This window comes from Culex pipiens, chromosome 2, assembly GCF_016801865.2.
Source record: "Culex pipiens pallens isolate TS chromosome 2, TS_CPP_V2, whole genome shotgun sequence".
In the NCBI taxonomy this organism is placed as follows: Eukaryota; Metazoa; Arthropoda; class Insecta; order Diptera; family Culicidae; genus Culex; species Culex pipiens.
In genome coordinates this window covers 105274745-105297219 of record NC_068938.1, presented here as the reverse complement: position 1 = coordinate 105297219, position 22475 = coordinate 105274745, and the positions used below count along the sequence as shown (strand labels likewise).

Genomic DNA, 22475 nt, shown 5'->3' with positions numbered 1-22475 from the left:
AGCGTTCTCACTTGTTCTGCACGAGTTTTGCAACCACGCAGTGTTGTTGTCATCACGATGAAAATGTTCAGAAGTTCTTGTGGTGAAAACAGGTCACTGCTGCCTTCATCCGTTGATGCTGGTTGGTTTTCCCTCGGTTGCTGACTGAAGCCTGGAGGTGTTGTATTCTCTGCAACTTTTTGCCGCTGATTCAACGGCAATGGCTGCTGACTTGGAACTACTCGAGCAGATCCTGCTCCTGGTGACGCCAAAGCAGGAAAATCCACGAAATCCGTGAATGCTGGTGGTGTTTTGCGGCCATTTGGTTGGTGCCTCGTCGTCGCTTGCTGCCGAATTTTCACAAAATCAGCACGTTTTGGGCAGCTTCGATTCTTGGTCGAATGGTCGCCGCCGCAATTGAAGCATTTGGCTTCGATGTTCTCGTTGATTGTGTTGCAAGCTTGAGTTTTGTGCTCACCTCCGCAGGTTGCACAACGACTCTTGATGAAACAGTTCCTTCCACCATGTCCAAACTGCAAACAGTTCGAACACTGTGTCACGTCACGGTGCACTGGACGATAACGTTCCCAAGACACGATGATGTTTGCCCGAATTGCCCGAACTGCTTTCAGCTCAGACGGCATTGTCGATCCTTTCTCGAGATGAACCAGGTACAGTTGATCACGATACTTGATGTCCTTGTTGTGTCTCGTCATCTTGAAGACTTCGATCACGTTCAAATTAAGAGTTTTGAGCTCTTCTTTCAGCACACTCACATCCATGTCGTACAGGCCTCGGAGGACCTGTTTCATGGGGCGTTTACCTGGATCGTCATGGCTGTAGTATTAAATCTTTGTGTTGTTCAGTAAATCCCGAACGTAGTTGTAATCCTTTCTGGTAGGTAGCAGAATTTTGAGTCCATCAGCACACAAGCGAATGGAAGCTCGTAAAGCACCAGATTTGATAAACCCGGTCAGCCACTTTCGCACCGAATCCGATGACGATGTTTTCACAAAAATGGGTGGCAACTTTTCCCGTCGTTCAAATTCTTCCTTCTCGCTCACGTCCACAGGGAGGCTAGCAAACTGGTTTCCAGACGAATTTTGAGCGTCCTTGCTCAAACTGCCTGGTTTTGCAGGTAGCGCTTCGGCATTCTTTAGCTTCTTCAAATCTGCCGATCCTGCTGGTGAGGACCGCCTCTTTTTCTTGCCGTGAGGCATTTTTTGCACTTCTTAGCACTTTTCAGGAGCTAATATCCAGGAGTACCTCACTGATTGGTGGTCCTCAAAGGAATATTATGAGATAACATTTTATTTTATCCCGGGTATTTTGAAGTTTATTCAACATTATTCTGATCCTGATTCTGACGATTGTTTAGCAAACAACATTTTATAAGACAGCAACTGAAATTGTCAAATTGATTGTTAGGAACTAGTAATGGCTAGTAAAAAAACTAAACAATTTCAAGAAAATAAATATATTTTCTAAATTTATGAACAATACTTCAAATCGTTTTAAAATTATCGAAGGATTTTTTTTATGAGAAATACTATTTAGGATTAAAATATTTGTCAGTGAATAACAGGAATCCAAGCTACGCAACGATTACTTTAAACATGCTTATTTGACCAGTTTACAATTTTGTGATTGAGAGTAACATAACAAATAGTGAATTGACCAAGAAAATCTTACATTGCAATACTTTTTCAATGATATCACCTTGTTTGAAATTATATGCAAAAATTATTCTTTATAAAGCTCATCACAAAAAATATTATGTTTTCATTCCAAAATATTGCTCTTCAAAGTTGTTCCTAGTTTTGAATGTTTAAGACGTTTAGATTATCCAATATAAAACATGAGATGAAATTTTCCAGAAAAATTCAATAGTTTATTTAAAACAGAATATTAAATCAAATTAAATAAAATTGATGCATTATGCTGTAACAGTGCTATTATAAATTAAAGCAAATGCATGAAAGTTAAAATTGTAAATTTTCTGAGAAACTGGAAAAAAATATGGGAATTCCGCTCTAATTTTATCATTAAAAAAGACTTCTTTTCAATTGGGTTCTAAAATAAATCTTAGATTGCTGATATTATTGTTTACAGCGATAAAGCTCATTTTTCTGAGAACAATAACCCTTTGTACGACCACAAAGAGTTTAAAATGGATTTTTAAATCAATTTTGAAAAATTAACCTCGCGGTCCTTAATTCTTGACAGAAAAATTCCAACTTGACAGCTCGTTCCAAGGGGACCATAGTTGATCCATCGAAAAAATGTTGTCTTGTCAATTTTTATTTGCATTAAAATGAAAAAAAAAAGAATAGAAATGGTTTTTAATCGTGTTTTTTACCGTTGTACATAACAAAATTGACATAGGGCTTTAGAACCCAATTGCAAATTTTAGTTTGCTTTTCAAATCAGTTTGCAGATTAAAGAGCAGATTTTCCATTTTATTAATTTATTTCAATGAAAATCAAAATTTTTAGCAATAAATATTTTTTGTCACAGATTTTTTTGGGGAATGTTTCAAGGGAACATGAACAACAACAACTTAAAATAATAGATATAAAATGATTTTTCGACATTCAAAAACAATGTTAAATTTCATCGCATTGGTAAATAGGTAAATTGTAATGAAAAGATATCAATTATTTTATACACATTTTATACACAAACTTCAAAGCAATTAACAACACATTTTCAGATAATTCTTCTTCAGTGCCAGCTCTTCTCTTCTTAGCAAAGTTCCCCCACTCATTTTCTTAGAGTTACTTTAGAGCAAATTCGCAAGAAGAGCGCACAAAAAAAGTATCGTCAAAACGCAGTGTGATTCTTGTTGGGGGCGTCAGTCTTCGCCTTCGTCTGTTGGTCAGTCAAGCAACCCCCAGTGGGAGAAGTGGGGTAGAACGGAATATAATTTGAGTTATTATTTTCATTGTGGTGATTTTCGCTCGCCTACGTTTCGACTTTTTTTTCTCACTTCTCGCAGTTCAACGAGGTTTTGCTACCGAAACTGAAACTCTGTAGACTTTTCATTACTTTGCCGTGGTTCGCGCGCGTAAATAGGCAGTTTAGAAATATATTCTAATTTGTTCTGGCAACCCCTCACTCGCCCCTCTTCCACCAACCAAAACAAACTTTTTATGTCTTCGTCAGAAGTGACTTTTTTTTTGCTGCGTGGTCTTTCGATCTTCTCAAATAAGTTCAGGTTTGCACAGGTAATAAATTATAATTTTCGTGTCCAATGGGGCTCTAAAATGCACGATTGTCTCCCGCGCCCCTAGGGCGAGATGAGCTTGGACTTGGTTCTCAGCTGTTGCTTTTTTAGCACGACGATGATGGCGGCGCGGTGACCATGGTGTGGTGATCTAATTAGCGAACGAAACTAATAAACGAATCCTCGCCGCCACCTGCCCCGAGGGGAGAGGAAATCGCAAAGTTTTGGGGCCGGACGTGGACAGTGGTGTTCAACCTGAACAGAAGTAGTGGGTTGTTGTAAATGATACCTTCCGATAGCTGACGAATCTTTTCGCACTCTTCGTAAAAGTTGTTCCCTGGAACATGGGCTATGAGTTCATGAGGTTTTGAAAAATGCAAAAATCGTTAAGGGGCTCAAAACTGGCAAAAACCAAAGCGCACCAATTTACGGGTTAATCCCATTTAAACTTCAAAGTCAAAGCGCCAACCCGAGCATGGGTAAATAACAAGGGAAATGCGTAATAATACCTTTCTCTGGTATCAATACCAAATTTTGGTATTTCTGGACCCTTTAAAATTTGTCTTAAGAATTATGCAAGAGCAAAATGTGCTATCATACCAATTAAAGGTATTGTTTTGATATTGCAAAATTGCAGAATTTGTCAATGGTCGAACACCACATTTTGGTATTCTTTTGGGTTTACAGTGTTTTATCAAATTCCTCTGAAGCTATAGGAAAATTTTGACCAATTTTGACAAAATAATCAATTTTGCGCTAAAATAATGTCTCAAAGCGAATGCTTTAATTGAAAACCGGAAATTTCAAACTTGATTTTAAACATTTTTGATATACCCCCTAAAGAAATGACTTGAAATTGCTGAAAATTTTCTAAGTCAGGATGGCACATTTTGGTATTATTTTGGTATTAAAGTGTTTTATCAAATTCCTCTGAAACTATGGGAAAATTTTGACCAATTTTGACAAAATAATTAATTTTGCACTAAAACGATGTCTCAAAGCGAATGCTTTCATTGAAAACCGGAAATTTCAAACTTGATTTTAAACATTTTTGATATATACCCCCTAAAGAAATGACTTGAAATTGTGGAAAATTTTCCAAGTCAGGATGGCACATTTTGGTATTATATTGGTATTAAAGTGTTTTATCAATTTTCTCTGAAACTATGGGATTTTTGACCAATTTTGACAAGATAATAAATTTTGCGCTAAAATGACTTGGAAAAAAAAACCAAATACTTTGAAAAAGGAGTCAATCGAAAGATTATTGAATTTTAGTTAATTTCAATGCAGTTTTATTTTAATAACACTTATTTTTCAATCTTGTTATTTTTCAGAATCTTCAAGAACTTCATGCACAGGCCGTTCATCAATGACAAATGTATTCGGTGTGGTGAAGAATATCACTAAGAACAACATGGAATCATCAGGTGAGTAGATTTGGCTGTTGCATACCCGAGCAGGGGTAAATAACACGGGAATACCAAATTTTGGTATTACTTGGGCAAATAACAGGGACCAAAATGTGCCCTTGGTTGCCCAGTAATAGATGGTAAAATACCATGGAATCATACACAGCAAAAAATTGTGTAAAAATGGAAGCTTTAAAATGGAATGCTTAAAAAAGGAAGCTTTAATATTACATCTGTTTTAGATGAATTGCCACTGAAAATTTTGGCCAAACACATTTTACTCTTAAAATGTGTAATATTTCGATGGAAGGTGTAATCTTTCGACGATTTCGATGCAATATTGCATACAACAGCGTTTCGACCCATACTTTCGAAACAGGGCTTTGACTTTGACAACTGTCAACTGCTTGAAACTGTCAGACGTCAGTGAGTTAGCAAAATTCCAGCCATTTCAGTGCCAACAATCTGCAGGTGAGGATGTAAAGTTTTTTTTTTAATTGATTCAATTTAATGATTGCGGTTTTTTGAGCTTTTTCCAGACATTTTTCTTTATCCGACGTGCGGCGTCCCGGTGGCTACTTGGTTCGGCGGGACAACAAATGTGTGGGTGTTTTTTCTAAGGGTAAGTGTTCCGTCAATTTTCCGTCTCCGGAATTATTCCGGAATCTGATTTCTGCTGTGCTAAATGGGGGGTTGTGTTGCTTCAGTCCTCGGATGGCTCTGCGGTCTTGTTTTTGTGCAAATTTCCGGATGCCACCGTCCGATTCAATGCTGTTTGTTCGTCTCCGACACGTCACGATGTCCAAAAGATGCCGGGTCATCATCGAAAAGAACATAACCTCATTTTAGTTAGCGATATAATTCGTCAGTTTGTGTGGAATATGTGAATTGAAAGTAGTTTGATAGATTTGATTTAGAAAATGCAACAAGTGTTGAACTATATTTTGTTTAATGTGTTTTGCATTTACGTCTCTTGTTTTCAGGGTCTCAAGCAGATTGGTCAAAATTGATCACAACTGGTGTGACAAGGTCTTGGATTTGTTCGAAACGGCCGGCTTTGGCTAGACGCCGTACGCCAACATCCGGATGACCACCGCGAGCAGCGGCCACATTAATCGCAAACCAGTTCGACGAACCGCCGGCCGAAAATTCCAAACAAATCTAGCAACTTGTTCCAGAGGACGCGTACTAGACTGGCGGGCTGGCACCTGCCTGGCCTCCTTCCCCACCGTTTGAGCGTCCAAAATAAAACGGATGCCCAAAAAAGTTCCCTGAAAGGCAAAAAAAATAAAAATTATAACCTTAAAGCATGTTTTGTTTACGTTCTTTCACTTGAATGACAGCTTTGTATCTCCTCTCCCAACTCTACTAAAAATGACCAAAATTGAACATTTTTAGATATAATTTTCGCCATTCCTGTGTAAATTTCAGCATTTTCTAGGGTAAATTTTCACCTTATATGTGGTAATTTTTCATCATATATGAGGTAATTTTAGACCTTTTACGAGGTAAAATTAAACCTTTTTTGTGACATAAAAAATGTACCCCTTCCCAGATGTAATATTACCACGTTTTTTTTTCTGTGTACCAAAATCTTGTATGTGTAAGGGCACAACAATACCAAACCATGTTATTCCAAGGGTAAAATAATACCTCAAAATAAAACCATTTCAATACCAAGTTGAGGTCTTCTGGATTTTTGAACATTGCTTGAATACCAAAACTTGGTATTGCCATGGTTTTATTTTTAGGTATTATTTTACCCTTGGAAAATCATATTTTGGTATTTCTGTGGTCTTTCACATACATGATTTTGGTATGATTTGATGGTATTTTACCATCTATTACTGGGCAACCAAGAGCACATTATGGTCGCTGGTATTTGAACAAGTAATACCAAAATTTGGTATTTTCATACCATTTTTAGTGCAGCAGTTGCAGTTAGTGAAAAAACGGAAATTATTCATATGCAACAGCCAAATCTACTCACCTGATGATTCCATGTTGTTATTAGTGATATTCTTCACCACACCGAATGCATTTGTCATTGATGAACGGCCTGTGCTTGAAGTTCTTGAAGCTTCTGAAAAATAACAAGATTGAAAAATAAGTATTATTAGAATGAAACTGAATTGAAATTCACCAAAATTCATTAATCTGTCGATTGACTCGTTTTTCAAAGTATTTGGTTATCCCGACTTAGAGATATTTCAACGTTTTTGAAAAAAATATTAGTGGGTATATTACACTAATTTTTAAAATCATCTTTAACATTTTTGGGTTTCAAGTCATTTTAGCGCAAAATTAATTAACTCGTAAATTTTTTTAACAAATTTCCCATAGTTTCAGAGAAAATTGATGAAACCTTTCAATATTCAAATAATACCAAAATGTGCCATCCTGACTTAGAAAATTTTCCACAATTTCAAGTCATTTCTGTAGGGGGTATATCAAAAATGCTTAAAATCAAGTTTGAAATTTCCGGTTTTGAATGAAAGCATTCGCTTTGAGACATCATTTTAGCGCAAAATTAATTATTTTGTCAAAATTGGTCAAAATTTTCCCATAGTTTCAGAGGAATTTTATAAAACACTTTAATACCAAAATGATACCAAAATGTGGTGTTCGATCATTGACAAATTCTACAATTTTGCAATATCAAAACAATACCTTAAATTGGTATGATACCACATTTTGCTCTTGCATAATCCTTAAGACATATTTTAAAGGGTCCAGGAATACCAAAATTTGGTATTGATACCAGAGAAAGGTATTATTACGCATTTCCCTTGTTATTTACCCATGCTCGGGTATGGATCATTTCCGTTTTTTCACTAACTGCTACTGCTGCACTAAAAATGGTATGAAAATGCCAAATTTTGGTATTACTTGTGCAAATATCAGCGACCAAAATGTGATCTTGGTTGCCCAGTAATAGATGGTAAAATACCATCAAATCATACCAAAATCATGTATGTGGAAGACCACAGGAATACCAAAATATGATTTTCCAAGGGCGCGGGAATACCTAAAAATTAAACCATGGCAATACCAAGTTTTGGTTTTCAAGCAATGTTCAAAAATTCAGAAGACTTCAACTTGGTATTGCCATGGTTTTATTTTGAGGTATTATTTTACCCTTGGAATAACATGGTTTGGTATTGTTGTGCCCTTCCACATACTAGGCTTTGGTATGATTTCATGGTATTTTACCATCTATTACTGGGCAACCAAGGGCACATTTTGGTCGCTGTTATTTGTAATACCAAAATTTGGTATTCCCGTGTTATTTACCCCTGCTCGGGAAGTCCTGTCTCAACAAATAAAGCTCTTATTCTGGACGCAATATGCCCTGAAATGCCCGCAAAATTTACCCGTTTTGTAGCATCCTATTACACAGTAAAAATGATGGAAATATATAACATCTGGGAATGATAGCACATTTTATGTCAAAAAGTAGTGCTCAACCATACAATTTTTAAATCTTCAAAAATTCTACTTTTTTAATCGTGTTAAGAAAACCAATAAATTACGTCAATAATTTTTTTTTTTCAAGATTTCAGGGGGTGACATCCGTCTTTCTCAATTTTTACCAATATAGTACCAACAAAATGATTATTTTTAAAACTCAAAATATTTATTGAAAAAAAATGCTTGCAATCGACTGTAAACATTTAGAAGTTTGAAACTATGTATTTTCATTTTTTATTCAAAAATGTTTTAGCTTTTAAATTTTTGGATCACAGATCGAAAAAAACGTAAAATTTTACAATTAAATTACAGTAGCATAATTGCAATAATGGAATAAGCATTTTGTGTTAATTTTGCTATCCAAGTTTAGAAAAAGGTTTATATATGAATTGTTTTTTTTTTCTAAATTATGGCTAATAACTCTTTCTTCTTTTTTATGTGAAACAATTTTTTTAATGATGTGATAACCTTCAAGGGTGCACAGCAACCAAGGGAATTGTTGTCTTCTTTTTCTTTTATTTTTATTTTGTGGACGCAATCCATTTCGTATTAAAATTTAAGATTATAAACTTAATGTTTAAAATTAATCTTAAAAATTTTTATGTTTTGAGCTTCTAAACCATTTTTAATTTTTTGATTATTAAAGTTTTTTTCTTTCTCAAGTACATTTTTTTCAAATTATTTTTTTGTTGAGTTTCTATTTTTACTGAAATTTTTAAATGTTTGTTTTTGTTTAATTTGTTTAGAAATTTCGTTGGGTGGTAGATGTAACTTTGCAATCATTTTTTGAGTGAGAGATTTTTAAAACTGAGGTTCTAAAACAAGACGGAAATTCGTAAATTGATTTTTAGTGTCTACCAATGATTTTAAAATAAAATTGCACCAGTTGAGCAATTCTCGGAAATTTCACATTTTTTCAGAATTTTAAATTTGTATTTTTTTTTTAGTTAGATGAAATATGGATAATACATTCCCAATGTCAAAAGAAGCTTTGCATCATTAGGTTTTCCATACAAGTCTCCACACAAATTTGCTAGGATGGTCATTAGGGTGGGTACGTTTTTCAAAAAGTTCTCCGATCAAGTTTTAGTATGGTTTCCCTTGTAAGACAAGTCCATAGGGACTTTCATGCCAAATATCAGCTCATTTGGTTGTAAACTGGCTGCGCGCATCAGGGTTAAAGTTTACATGTGAATTACTATAGGAAATTGGAACTTTTTCTTCAAACGCTCCTACAGGTCTGGGAAAATCACGCGCCAAGTTCTGGTATGGTTAGGCCTAAGGGAAATGGTCTGGAGAACACTTTTCCCGAAGAAAGCACACGGATTCGTTGTACTTAGAGCTGGCGCATCGGCAAACAATCCGATGTCTCCTGAATCAACGGTTTTCCCTGAAAAAGCATCCAATTTTCCTTAGCATGCTATGAAAGCTTGATGCACACCGCGACGCCATATGTCAGACCGCTACCACGTGGTTGAAATATTATCAACAAAACACAAATTTAGCATGCATAGATTCTGAATTCGACCAAATAATATCAGGAATGCTCGAAATGATCATTTTCTAGTTAAAAAAAGGTTTGCAATTGAATATTTCAGCCGATTTTCACCCACGTTGTAGCGGTCTGACATATGGCGTCGCGGTGTGCATCAAGCTTTCATAGCATGCTAAGGAAAATTGGATGCTTTTTCAGGGAAAACCGTTGATTCAGGAGACATCGGAATGTTTGCCGATGCGCCAGCTCTAGGTACAACGAATCCGTGTGCTTTCTTCGGGAAAAGTGTTCTCCAGACCATTTCCCTTAGGCCTAACCATACCAGAACTTGGGGCGTGATTTTCCCAGACCTGTAGGAGCGTTTGAAGAAAAAGTTCCAATTTCCTATAGTAATTCACATGTAAACTTTAACCCTGATACGCGCAGCCAGTTTACAACCAAATGAGCTGATATTTGGCATGAAAGTCCCTATGGACTTGTCCTACAAGGGGAACCATACTAAAACTTGATCGGAGAACTTTTTGAAAAACGTACCCACCCTAATGGTCATGCAAAATGAATATGTAAATCTAGTTCTGGATTTTTTGCCTTCCTCACTGAGGTAAGGCTATAATCCTGCTCTAAAAATGAACTTTGCATAAACACGTCGTAGACCCACCTTCATGTATACATATCGACTCAGAATCGAAAACTGAACAAATTTCTGTGTGTACGTGTGTGTGTATGTATGTGTGTATGTATGTATGTGACCAACAAACTATCTCATGTTTCTCGGCACTGGCTGAACCGATTTGACCCAAACCTGTTGCATTCGACTTGGTTTAGGGTCCCATAGATCGAGTTTTATACAGATTGAAGTTTCGATAAATAGTTCAAAAGTTATGTATAAAAATGTGTTTTCACATATATCCGGATCTCCCTTAAATGTATGTAAACTATATCCGGGTCCATCACCCGACCCATCATTGGTTAGGTTATCAAAAGACTTTTCCAACGAGACTAAAACATTGAAGATCTGGCAACCCTGTCTCGAGATAAGCCCACTTAAGTGATATTGATGTACTTTTTTGATGCCGGACCTCACTTAAATGTATGTAAACTATGTCCGGATCCTCCATCCGACCCATCGTTGGTAAGGTTAAGTCCTTTCCAATGAGACTAAAACATTGAAGATCTGGCAACCCTGTCTCGAGATATGTCCACTTAAATAATATTGATGTACTTTTTTGAAGCCGGATCTTACTTAAATGTATGTAAACTATGTCCGGATCCACCATCCAACCCATCGTTGGTTAGGTTATCAAAAGACCTTTCCAACGAGTCCAAAACATTGATGACCTGGTAACCCTGTCTCGAGATATGGCCACATAAGTGACATTTATGTACTTTTTATTCCGGATCTAAAAAATAGATGAAATTTTTGTACAATTCCGTCATATCAGCCATTGTTGGTAATAAGTGAGGAAGGCTCCAACCACATAGGTGGAATAAGTTAGTTTTTCTGATCAATGTGGTGTCTTCGTCCAAACTATGGTGCATGACTTTTTATCATCAATGGGTTCAAAGATATTCAATCATTAAATGTTGAATATTCAAAATACGTAGTTTTGGTTTTCGAGATTTTTCGGGCTAGAATTTAAAATATTGCAAAATCTGGTACCTGAGCCATACATGAAAAGAGTTTTATCACATTTTATCATTCGTTTATAGTTGCAAAATTAAATTTGCAACCGAGTAAGGACTTTGTATTTATCACCGGTTTATGAAAAAGTAATCTGGAAAGATAAAAAAATTCGACTGGACATTCTAGATAGAAATCAGAGTCAAAATACATTTCCATCGGTTGACGACCACTGCTTCCCGGAAGGAACTGGTCTGGGTCGCCTCGGGTGACGATGCACCTTTCGGCCTTCAAATCTGTCCAGCAGCTGGTTTCAATCAGCACGTGTGGCACTGTCACCGGCGGCGTCCGACCGACTTGTGGCTGCCTTAATTTATGAAAAATTGTCTGCGTTTTTTTTTTTTTGCTGTTTGGCTTTCAATTAACGACCCATTACGTCAGTTTTGGGAAATTAATTTTCGGCACGTCTTTTTGACTTGATTGTTTACAAAACACCGAAATGTGGTTCAAATTGGTGCCCTCGAGTGGTGGCTGGTGTCTTTAATCAATTTTCTTATCAAATTGGACTTAATTACCTGGACGGCGATGTGCTCCATTCGTTACCGGGACTAATTTGGTGGCAATTTTGCCCGGAGTGATTTGCATGGTTTATTTTTTTTCTGTTTTAATTTTCAATTTTAGAATATCTGTGTAGGTTTTTCCTAATTTTTATTTCCAATTTTCATAACAGTTAGCAAAAGTAGGTCCTGTTGGTTCAGCTACGTAAACGATGATCTCGATGGTGAAATAAACACAAAACACTCCCAGCCATTGATACAGCTGTGGAGCAGTTGGTTGGCAGCAATAATGTGGTGAATAAATTTTATCGTGGAAATTCTACAAGCGGTTTTGTAACACGTGAAATAGTTACCAGTTCATTTATTTAATCTTATTTAACAAGGATATAACCTCAATTGCAATTGTAGAATGTTGATTTCTGTAACGTAATTCACATTTATCGGTGGCCTCAATGAACAGCTGCAGAATCCAGAAAAGCATGTTTATTTACAACTGAAATATGTAGTTCTTGATATCATAATGCAAAATTACTGCACTGTAATCTTGCATATTTATCACTTCGTCCTGTTTGGTGCCATTAATCATATTTTGTGTATTTACAGCATAAAGCTATGCTTGCTCGCACTTTTTTTTTGCTTTTCAAGACTTTGCATAATGTGTGACAATTTCAGCAGTGTTTTTTCCGTGAGTGTTTTATTTTGACAATATGCAATGTACGTTTTTGAAAAGTTTCAAGATTTGGTCGATTCAGTTACCAGCTGAGCCAATTTCCTTTTAGATCGCATTAGACATTGACCTCATTCGAGTTGCATTGCGCCACTCTCAGCAACAAAATTTCAACCGCTTCAATCAGCCCTATTTGGTCAGGTGAATTGTTGTAAAACGTGTGGGCATCATGTCTGAATGTAAACGATGATGTTACATTTCTCCGGCTCAACTTTGTTTTCTTCAGATTGACAACTTGGCGAGAGTTCCGGCTGATCCACCGCGTTTACACCAGCCTCAACAGTGTCAGTTTAGCTCGAAATCGTCGACGATATCGCACTTTTAAGTCACGATGACGATTTCAAAACAAACTACCTCAACATTAAAAAGTCACTCAATTGGCGTAGTGTTGGTGAAGCTCCCCAGTTCTCTTTTTTCTTAGTTGCAGCTTCGCGGGCACTCACTTTTAGTTGTTGTGTACAAACATTTCAGAGCGTGGCTGCGACGGTGTTGGTGTGTTGTTAAATAAATTACGTAACTCGTTTTAAAGTGGAAACAAATATGTCTCCTTAAATTTACGAGTGGTTAATGGGGTGAGGAAATCGTTTAGTTGTTTTTACTAGTAATTTTGAAGGAAATTTTAAAAAGTTGCGTTTTTACTCATTTAAACTGAAATTAATTCAATTTCATTAGCAACATCAATTACGCCATCAAGCTAAACTAATCTGCAGGTAAAGTGATACCTGGTCGTGATAGTTCAGTTTAAGGTCCCTCCCTCTCCTGCTCACCACATCACTTCCCACCAGCAGCAAGAGTCAATGGTGGAGAGTGAAATTTAATCACTACCACCACAAACACTCTCACGGTCGCGAGCGTCGAGAGTTTTGAGTGTTTTGCGCGATGTCTAGACGACCCGCGTAATCTATCTCACAGAGGAGGGGCAGCGATTTTGAGATGTGTGTTGGTTGTGGTGGTGTGGCTCTGCCACTCAGTTCTCAGTAACACCGGTTGTAGTTGTTGGAACAGTGGTGGTGAAGTTTAGGTATTTTGCCTAAAATCTTCCTAAATCATTCTTTATATTATAATTTTTTACTATTACTATTATATTATGATACAAAAATATACAAAAACAGGTTTCTTTTACATTCTCATTTTGCGTGTAGAATTATTAACTTATACATGCCAAAAAGAAAACAAAAAAAAAATTTGCTCTTTTTAAACGACGGATAAAAGTCAAGAAAAAAACTATTTGAAAAAAAATAAACATCACGTTTGTTCTAGGAATGAAAATTTAAAATTTACAAAAGATATGTTTTCTTTCTTCTTAAAGAAATAAGAAAAACTAACACTAATTCAGAAAGAAAGAAAAAATTCTGGGAATTTATTTTAAAATGTCCTATAAACATAGGAAATCCAATGACTTTTTTTCCCTTTGAAAAAAAAAATAGATTTCTTTTGAAAACATGTTAATGAAGTGGCACGTGTTAGAGAAAATCGTTAAGCACATGATATCTCATCTTTCTTCCATTATATCTTAAAAGAAAGTTACATGACTTTAAAAAAATGAGCTTCAATTCTTTAAAAGATGCTGTTCATGATTGAACAAGGCTTGTAGCTTAAAAACCTTATGTTTTGTTTTTGTGCATATTAAATTCAAAGAGCTAGTCCATGAACAGGGCATACCCCTTTGTATGGGACGTCGTTTGGACCTCACCAATCTGCCTGAAATTTCCAGGAGTGGTTTGTACATACAGCCATTCCACGTCAAACAGGAAGTCTCCAAATCAAAAGTGCTCCGATTTGGCTCAAATTTGGAGTGGGAGTTCTTTGGCCCAAATAATTAGACCCGTATTTTTTGTTTGGCGATTAGGGTAGTCCTATCCGAAATAGGGTGGCCCATAAAGTTGAATTTTTCGTCGATTTACGCAAAAACCACATATTTCAAAAAATCATATAACCGGAACGGCTGAACCAATTTTGGAGCGCCACAATTCAAAAGAATGGTTATTAGTTGTTTCAAGTTATCGCAGTTTTAGTGAAAAAAGTTGATTTTTACCCGTTTTCGTCATTTTGCCGTTTCCGCGCGCGGCGTGTCGATAAACCCAGTTTTTATGTTTAAAAAATCATATCTCCGAAATGTGTTAATGGATATTCGAGTAAAATATTACAAGGAATCAGGAAAAAATATTTTCAGACATGGGTTCTTTGGTCCCGAGACCTTGAAATCAGCAAATGAAATTTTCATATGACCTTTTCAAATATTCAGCTAGTTTTTTTTACCTCAACATATTTTTCCATAAAAGCCCAACTAATAACCTGTCTTTTGAATTGTGGCGCTCCAAAATTGGTTCAGCCGTTCCGGAGATATGATTTTTGGAAAAATGTGGCTTTTGCAAAAATCGACGAAAAACGCAATTTTATGGACCCCTTAGATCAAATTTACCGGTGATAATTTTATCATATTCGTATTTCTGAGACAATTTCACAATAGAAACATGCATAAAAATGTTTGTTTTCATCCATTTGAAAAAAATAAAGTTAAAAAAAAAACCTTCAAACCACATTTATTGTAAATCAGGTTCGTTTCCAAGGATTCTAGATGTCACCAGAAAAAGGCAACTTCTTATTTTATTAACTTTATTTTTTTAAAGGGTTCAAATGGATGAAAACAAACATTTTTATGCATGTTTCTGTTGTGAATGTTGTGAAATTGTCTCAGAAACACGAATATGATAAAATTATCACCGGAAAATTTGATCTATGGGGTCCCCGAGCAAAAACTTACAACCAAAAAATTCACTAAAAGAAAAAGTAAATAGACACTTTTTCTTTTAGAGATTTTTTTGTATATTATACTGCGTTAACCAAAGCGTTCTCAGTCTCAGATGGTAGTCCCAGATTCCCCTACAAGCTTCAAGTCAAATCGTGTTGAAATCTGGATAGAACACTTTTTTATTTGAGTTCCAACATATTTATTATGAAATTTTTTGCTTTTCTCCATTTTTTTTTCGATTTTTCCCATACAAACATCAACGAACAACAGCAACTCTTAAGCCTTACCCAATTTGGCTCAAAATTTGCACAGTTACTTATTTTTTCCTAAAGAATGGAGCCGAAGGGTATCTCTTAAGATTTCTAAAATTAAAAAAAATGTCACCTTAGCATTCACAAGGCATTTGGCATTTGGCAAACAAGCCACAAAAATTGCTTCATCTCAGCACCAAAGCTACAAAAAGTTATTTTCCAGAAGCAAAAATAAATGTTTATCATGAAATAATTGATTTACACCTAACAAATTTTGACAGAGGAAATAGAAATAATTCTGTTTTTCCGGACCAAATTCAAAAATTATATTTATCAAAATTGTTTTTTTTTGTGTAAACCACCATCCGCAAGTAATACACTTTTTTAAATACAATGAAAAAATGTAAATATTTACAAAAAACAAGCCAAGTCTCAACATATGAATGAAAGACAAGGAACAATAAGAAAACAAATTTTTGATCTGAAAATTTTAGGGTTTGAAGTGTGACTTGTTTTTTTTTGTGTGACTTTGTAAATATATTATGCAAAAGAAAGTATGCAGTAATTTTTCTGTTGTCCCAAAATGTGCCTCTTCGCATTTTAAAACAATTTAAATGATAATAGTTTCATTCTATAGTTAAAATAGCAAAATGATGTTTTTGCTATTAAAAATTGAGAAATTAAGCCTTTTTGAAGAGCGTGCCTACATTTTCGCCCCACCGTATTCGCCACCCACCCAACCAAAACAACGGTATCGCCCGTCAGGTTGCGCTAAAAAGCAGAAGTAAACAACCGATTCGCCCTTTTGTGTTTTTTTTTATTTTTCGGGTTTTTAAGGAAAAAAAGTGGTTAAAAAACTATTTTGTGATATTTGCAACCTCAGTTATAAATAATGGGTCTAGAAAGCCTTCAGAAGGAGTCCGATTCAGCCCAAGAATCGTTGAGCAAGGATCACGGCTATGATTCCTGCCTTTTCAATCTTTGCATAGCTTTAATGGTTACGGAGGCGATGATTTTGTACGGTATTCCTCCTAAACCTCCCTACACTAACTTTTTGTCCTGCAACTGCTCGACCCAGAATCCCCGGATGTCCCAAGAACCGGTAAATTATGGACCTTCATGTCTAGATTGTGAAACCAGACCAGATCCGATACTACAATAATTGAAATTAAAATGTTATGCATTTAGGATCATACAGTCCCAGATGATCCATTTTGAGGATTGTCAGGTTAAAATTCACTAAATTATAACGAAAATTTAGTGTTTCTAAATATACGTCGGAACTTGCAGAAAACACTACATTCGCCCCTCGTGATTGGGTGAAAACACAAGGGCGGAAACTCAATTTGGTTTGTTTTGATTGATGTTGTTGATTAGCCCTTTTGTTTTTTGCTTGTAAAACTACGTAATTTCGGAATTTTGAGATGCTGGAGGGTGTTTTAGAATCAGTTTTGTTCGCTTTACATGATTCTGACGAAAATCCAGTTTGTTTGATTTCGACCTTTTGAAAAGTTGTTACCGAATTGTTAAAAAATCTGATTTTTCGAGTACGCTGCAATTTATTAAAATTACATCAATGTAAAGAAGGCTCTTTCATGAAAAAGCGAAAAAAGCAAAATTCCACTTTAGTTCAAAGTCCAGTGCTGCCAGCACGGCCACGAAAATCATCCCCCCAAGTGATGATCAGGGCAAGAAATACCATTACACTCGCAAACCGCGTGCGGCCTTTCGCAAGCAGTACTTTATGGTTGTTGTTGTTGTTATTGTTGTTGCTTTTCGTTGATATCCGCGGTATCACCTACTTGTATTGGTATTAGTCTTTCTGTCAGTCAATGGTATTCGTGTCAGTCAGCGTTCGTCGTCTGATGGAAATGAAAATAACATAACATTGACCAATTTTATATTCTCTCTCACTCTATCCATTCCTCTCTACTTCTTGGTCTATCTTTTCTCTTCTTTATAATCATCATTCTCCATTCTACCGTGATCGTCGTGATGGAAGTATAATAAGATTCGACAGGCCAAAGTGGGATTCGAATCGGAACATTTTCGATTCGATTCCTGGCCGCGAAAGAGGCCTCCTTAGTGTTGGTGTGTTTTGGGGTTGATTTTCGTGCGGATGTGTGCGCAAATGTAGGCACAATAACATTGGCTATCAAAAAACCTACCTTTGCGGTTTATTTGCATGCTAGTCCACAGGAAAAGTTGATGAAATCCGTACTGCGCGCCGTGGGAAGGTTATTCGTCAAAGAACTCTGATCGAATCTTTTGATTTGGTGCACTATTCATTCAAAGAGAATTAAACAATCGCAGAGATCTTCAGACCACTATCACCAAGTCACTTGAATGATTGAACAACTGCTCTTCCAATTGGAGTTATCTTCACTTCATAGATAAACACATTCGTCACGCAACGAAACTTCCAGCACTGCACTTGAACAAGACTTCTTTTATTTTTATTATTTATTCTTTGATTTTCCTCAACGTTGTATTCTTCAAACTATTTCTCACCTTATTTTTTTTTTGTTTCACTCAATCAAACCCAAGTCGGAGAAGTTGTTTTCGTCAAGGTTGAAAATATCCACACACAAACACGCACACACGTTTTTAGACACTTTCTGTTCACTTTTCTTCCAATGTTTTTCGTTTTTCGCCACACGGCTTTCTTTTTAGTAGAGTATTTTATTTAGAAAACACACAACAGCGGCGGCGGTGTCGGATTCTCGCAAAATATTGTTTCGTTTTCAGTTTTCAGGACCGACCAGAACGGCGATGACGACGGCGACCAAACTATTTGGAAGAGAATGAATGAAGAGAAAAAAAAAACTATAATCAAAATACAGAACTCGAAGCAGTGCTGCCAGTGATGTAATTTTAGAAGATTTCAGAGGAAATATGTTGAAAAAGTTTCAAATCAATTGATTTATTTGTAGATTTTTGCCTTCCTCACCTTACTGAGAAAAGGCTATAAAATCACTCGAAAAATTAACTTCACAATTAGACCTTCATGTATACCTATCGACTCAGAATCAAATTCTCTGTCTGTGTGGTGGGATGTTGATCAAAAAATTGTCAGTCGACTACCTTTATGATGAAAAAATCGATTTGTTTGGTAATTTGGAAAGGTGAGTCGTAACTAAAAAATCATAAAATGTAGTTTTTTATAGGGTGCGAAAATTTACACTAGTTTAAATATTCCACATAATAAATCGGATAAATAGCTTCCAAGATATCATTGATTGAAAAATCTCAAAGAAAATTGTAGTGGATTGTCTTAGCTTATAAAAAAATCTATTTATCACTACAAAAAACGCTATTTAAAAAATAAGAAAAAGACAATTTTCTGAAATTTTTATCTTCAAAAATGTTTTGATACGAAAACATTTTTATCAAAATAAAAAAAAAAACAAAACGTTCGATTTACCCCATTTCTCGACAGTTGGCTCTTTTTGATCACTTAAACATTAGGAATGAAAAAACGAAGGACGTTTGCACTATTTTAAATTTAATTTTAATTGAAAAAAAAAGTTCACAAAACCCCTTCTCAAGAAAAAGATTTTCCGAATACAATTTTTTTTTACAATTTTTCATAGAGAGAAACCAATGATGCAAGATGATGGACACAGTTTCATCCAATTATAAAATTACATTTTTTTTGCGGAATTCTAGAGAACTGCTCAGCTGTACTTTTGAAATAAAAAAATCTTAGCACAAGGTAGGGGAAATGCACATATTTTTGGAAGATTTCTTGAAGATCTGACAACTTGTGAACCCAAAAAGATAATTTTCTAACATTTTGCCGAAAACGAACTTCATCATATTATCAGCTTAAATCGGTTCGCAATTTAATTTCAAAAGAAAGCATAAATTGAATAGTTCAGAAGCACTTCAAAATATGTAAATTTGCCTCTAATTCGGAGTAATCAGTTCTAACTTCACCGCTAGTCTTAATTTTAGTCGGCACCAAATCTCACAATTTGATGGCACCTATCTTGACCACATTCCCAAATGTAAAAACGGCTCGAAAAATATGGGGGAGAAAATATTCTTCTCCGCTTGAAGTGTTTATGAAAATTGATGTTATTGCGATATAATTAGTGTGTCCATCCCGGGAATTCCCGGGACAAAAATTCCGGGATTTTCGCTAAACCGGGAATTCCCAAATCCCGGGATTTTTATATTTCGGAATTCTCGAAATTGGAAAAAAAAACATTGTTTGGTCTGGAAACTCAGATTTGGTTTTAAAGCATTAGCAAATTTGTATTCGGCGTATATCAACATTTATTTGGCTTACAAGGGAAAATTATTAAAATTTTAGTTTACGGATCCGCAAAATGCCTAGCACTTAAAATATTTTTCATAAAATTTTATTTATTTTTTGAATATTTACGTTTTATTTTTTTATTTATTTTAAACTTGAAAAAAATCAAATTTAATTATTTTTCATCAAACATCGACATTTGGAGCAAATTAGGAAAAAAGTAACGAATTAAGACAGCATAATTTTCTGATATTTTTTAACTAACAAAACAATTAGTACACCAATTTTCAAATTAATTGCTCTAAAATATCCTGTACCTATTCAAACTGCAGTCCCGATTTCTCCCAGTTGGAGGTTGTGACTTAGAAATAGTTTGTAAAATATGTGTTATATAAGACATGAAATTTTAAACTTTTAAAAAAATTTCAATGTATGATTACATTTTATTTGTTTTCGTTTCTTGTTTTTTTTTACAGTTTCAATGATTTTTTTTGCTTTTGTAGTCACTTCATATAAAAAAATAAAGAAATATATTAATAAGAATTTTATGATTTTATTTATGATATAATTTGAATCACGTTGGATTAAAAATTACGATTCATAAAAAATCTAAAGCATAGCAAAGAACAAAAAACAAAAAAACAAAATTTTAAACTAACTAGAAACTGCTGTTTTTTGTTCAAATTGAAGTAAAGATTATCACCAATTAATAGTATTTAGCTAATTCTATGATTGTAAGCTTGAAAAACATAACAAATTTAATGAAAACATATAATTTATGACGGTTTAAAAAAAATCCCGGGATCCCGGGAATTCCCGGGATTTGAAAAATATTTTTCCCGTTTCCCGGGAAATTCCAAACTCGGGAAAAATGGACGCCCTAGATATAATAATAAGGTTGAGCTTGTTTAAAAATGTTTTGAATTTTAGTGGATTTATACGTTAAAAGTTTATCTCAATTTTGTTTTTGTTTTTGTTTTTTTGTCTGGTGCTTTTGATTTTTTTAATGTTGAAAAATGGCTAGTGATTTGAATAATATATCTTTTTTACTGTCCCTCCCTCGTCTCTGGTCAGATGAACTTTGAAGAATATTTGCAACGTCCTAGTTAAGATTTAAAAACAAAATATTTATGAGTTTTTGCATTCTCACAATCTTCCAAAATAGTTTAAACATTCGGGAAAGCGAAACTATGTTTTGTGGAATTTTTTCGTCAAAACTTTCAGATTCAAAAATAATGCGAGTTTTAGCAAATTCATGCAATAGTAATTCAACGCAGAATGTAACCTTAATAAGAGGTTTTACATTATTCAAGAAAAGATTTGTTGAAACATTGAAAGACTTTTTTTTTCAAAATTTGGGGGTGAGTTTAAGAAGTTTTTTTTAATTTTTAAATCCTTCCAAAGTGAATAATTTTAATGACAGGGTTGCAAGATCTTTAAAAAATGATTTATCGATCCTCAGAAAAATGTACACATGAAAAAATTAAAGATGTTTTCATTCAAGTGTATATTTTTTTTATAAATTATGAGTGAAAATATTCCAACTAGATCCACATCAGCAAGAAAAGTCTCTCTAGTCTGGCAACCCTTTCCCGTGCCAACCAAAAACAAAACCCCTGCCATTACACACACGCACGAAATCAACGTAGACGAACACGCACACACAAAAATTCGCCCCACCACATAACTCAGGGGCACCTCTCGTGGAACACAAAATATTTTCACACACGCGCCAACAGAGCAGAAAAAAAAATACAGGAAAAATCAATCGGCGGTCGGAAAAATTTCCTTCGGCACTTGGCCTGCACCGGCCAAACTGAAGAAATTTCCAACCCCACCACAAAAACAAAACCCAAAACAACCATTTGAAAATTAGTTTCGACCGAGATTTTTTTTTGTTTTCTCATTTTACTAATTGTTTTGCCCTTACCAAGAATTTCGCCTTTTTAAAAGTTTATTCTCTTCAGCAAAATTGCTTCTTTTCCTTTCGAAAAAAAAACAGCACAAATTTCCCATCGATGTCCAACTGGTCTCAAAACAAACGCACTACACTTATCATTCGTGGAACGGGCCCCGAAAAGACACTTATCGACCGCAGGTTCGAGAAACGACGACGGCGACCGTGACCAAATCCCGAAACGACGAAACTTTCGACCAAATCGCACACAATTCAGCGGCTAGACGTCCGAAAGACCACGTAACTCCAGGTTGGCTAACATTCCCGGCCTGAACTCCGATCCGGTCTGCTTTCGATTCGCGAAGAAAAAACCTGCAGATTTCCACAAAATTTCCGTAACTATTCCGTAGCGATTTTGAGCACGAACGTAGAAAATTGCGTTTTTCAGCGTTTTCCTTCCAAAGTAGTAGTACAGCACTGAGTAGGTAGTAGTCTCGCTACTTCGAGCAATGTAGTAGTTTAGTAAGCTGTTCTATACAAACACACTTTTTCGCTTAATTCTTCACTTTTGGTGTAATATTAGTAGTAGACAACCGCGGTGACGGCGACGACTTGGAGACTTCTTTTTTTTAGACTGCTCTATGAATGTATTGTATCATTCTCTCGTAGACAGACTGGGCGAATTGGGCCATTCAGTGTGGGCTCAGTTTGTCCGGCGGTCGTGAATGGGTGAGAGAGCCGCAAACAAATATGGCCGACGTTGAGCTACTCTCTCTCGACTGAATGAGAGTTTGACGTTTGTGAATGAAGTTTGACGTACGAGCTG

The 22475-nt window shown here is 35.4% G+C and overlaps 1 protein-coding gene and 1 long non-coding RNA gene across 2 annotated transcripts in view; one reads left to right on the top strand and one right to left on the bottom strand.

Annotated features, from left to right (window-relative positions):
• Nucleotides 1–22245, bottom strand: part of LOC120427680 (nuclear receptor coactivator 1) — a 340351-nt gene extending 318106 nt beyond the window's left edge. Inside the window, exons 1-2 of the mRNA XM_052707553.1 lie at nucleotides 21683–22245; nucleotides 17660–18281 (exon numbers count right to left, since the gene is read on the bottom strand). The gene's annotated coding sequence lies outside the window, so the exon portion shown is untranslated. The remainder of the gene's footprint in view (nucleotides 1–17659; nucleotides 18282–21682) is intronic.
• LOC120427748 (uncharacterized) lies at nucleotides 5033–5918 on the top strand. The gene is made up of 3 exons (XR_005606959.2): nucleotides 5033–5088; nucleotides 5147–5239; nucleotides 5601–5918. It is a non-coding gene; the product is annotated as an uncharacterized LOC120427748 (long non-coding RNA).
• Nucleotides 22246–22475: the final 230 nt, after the last annotated feature.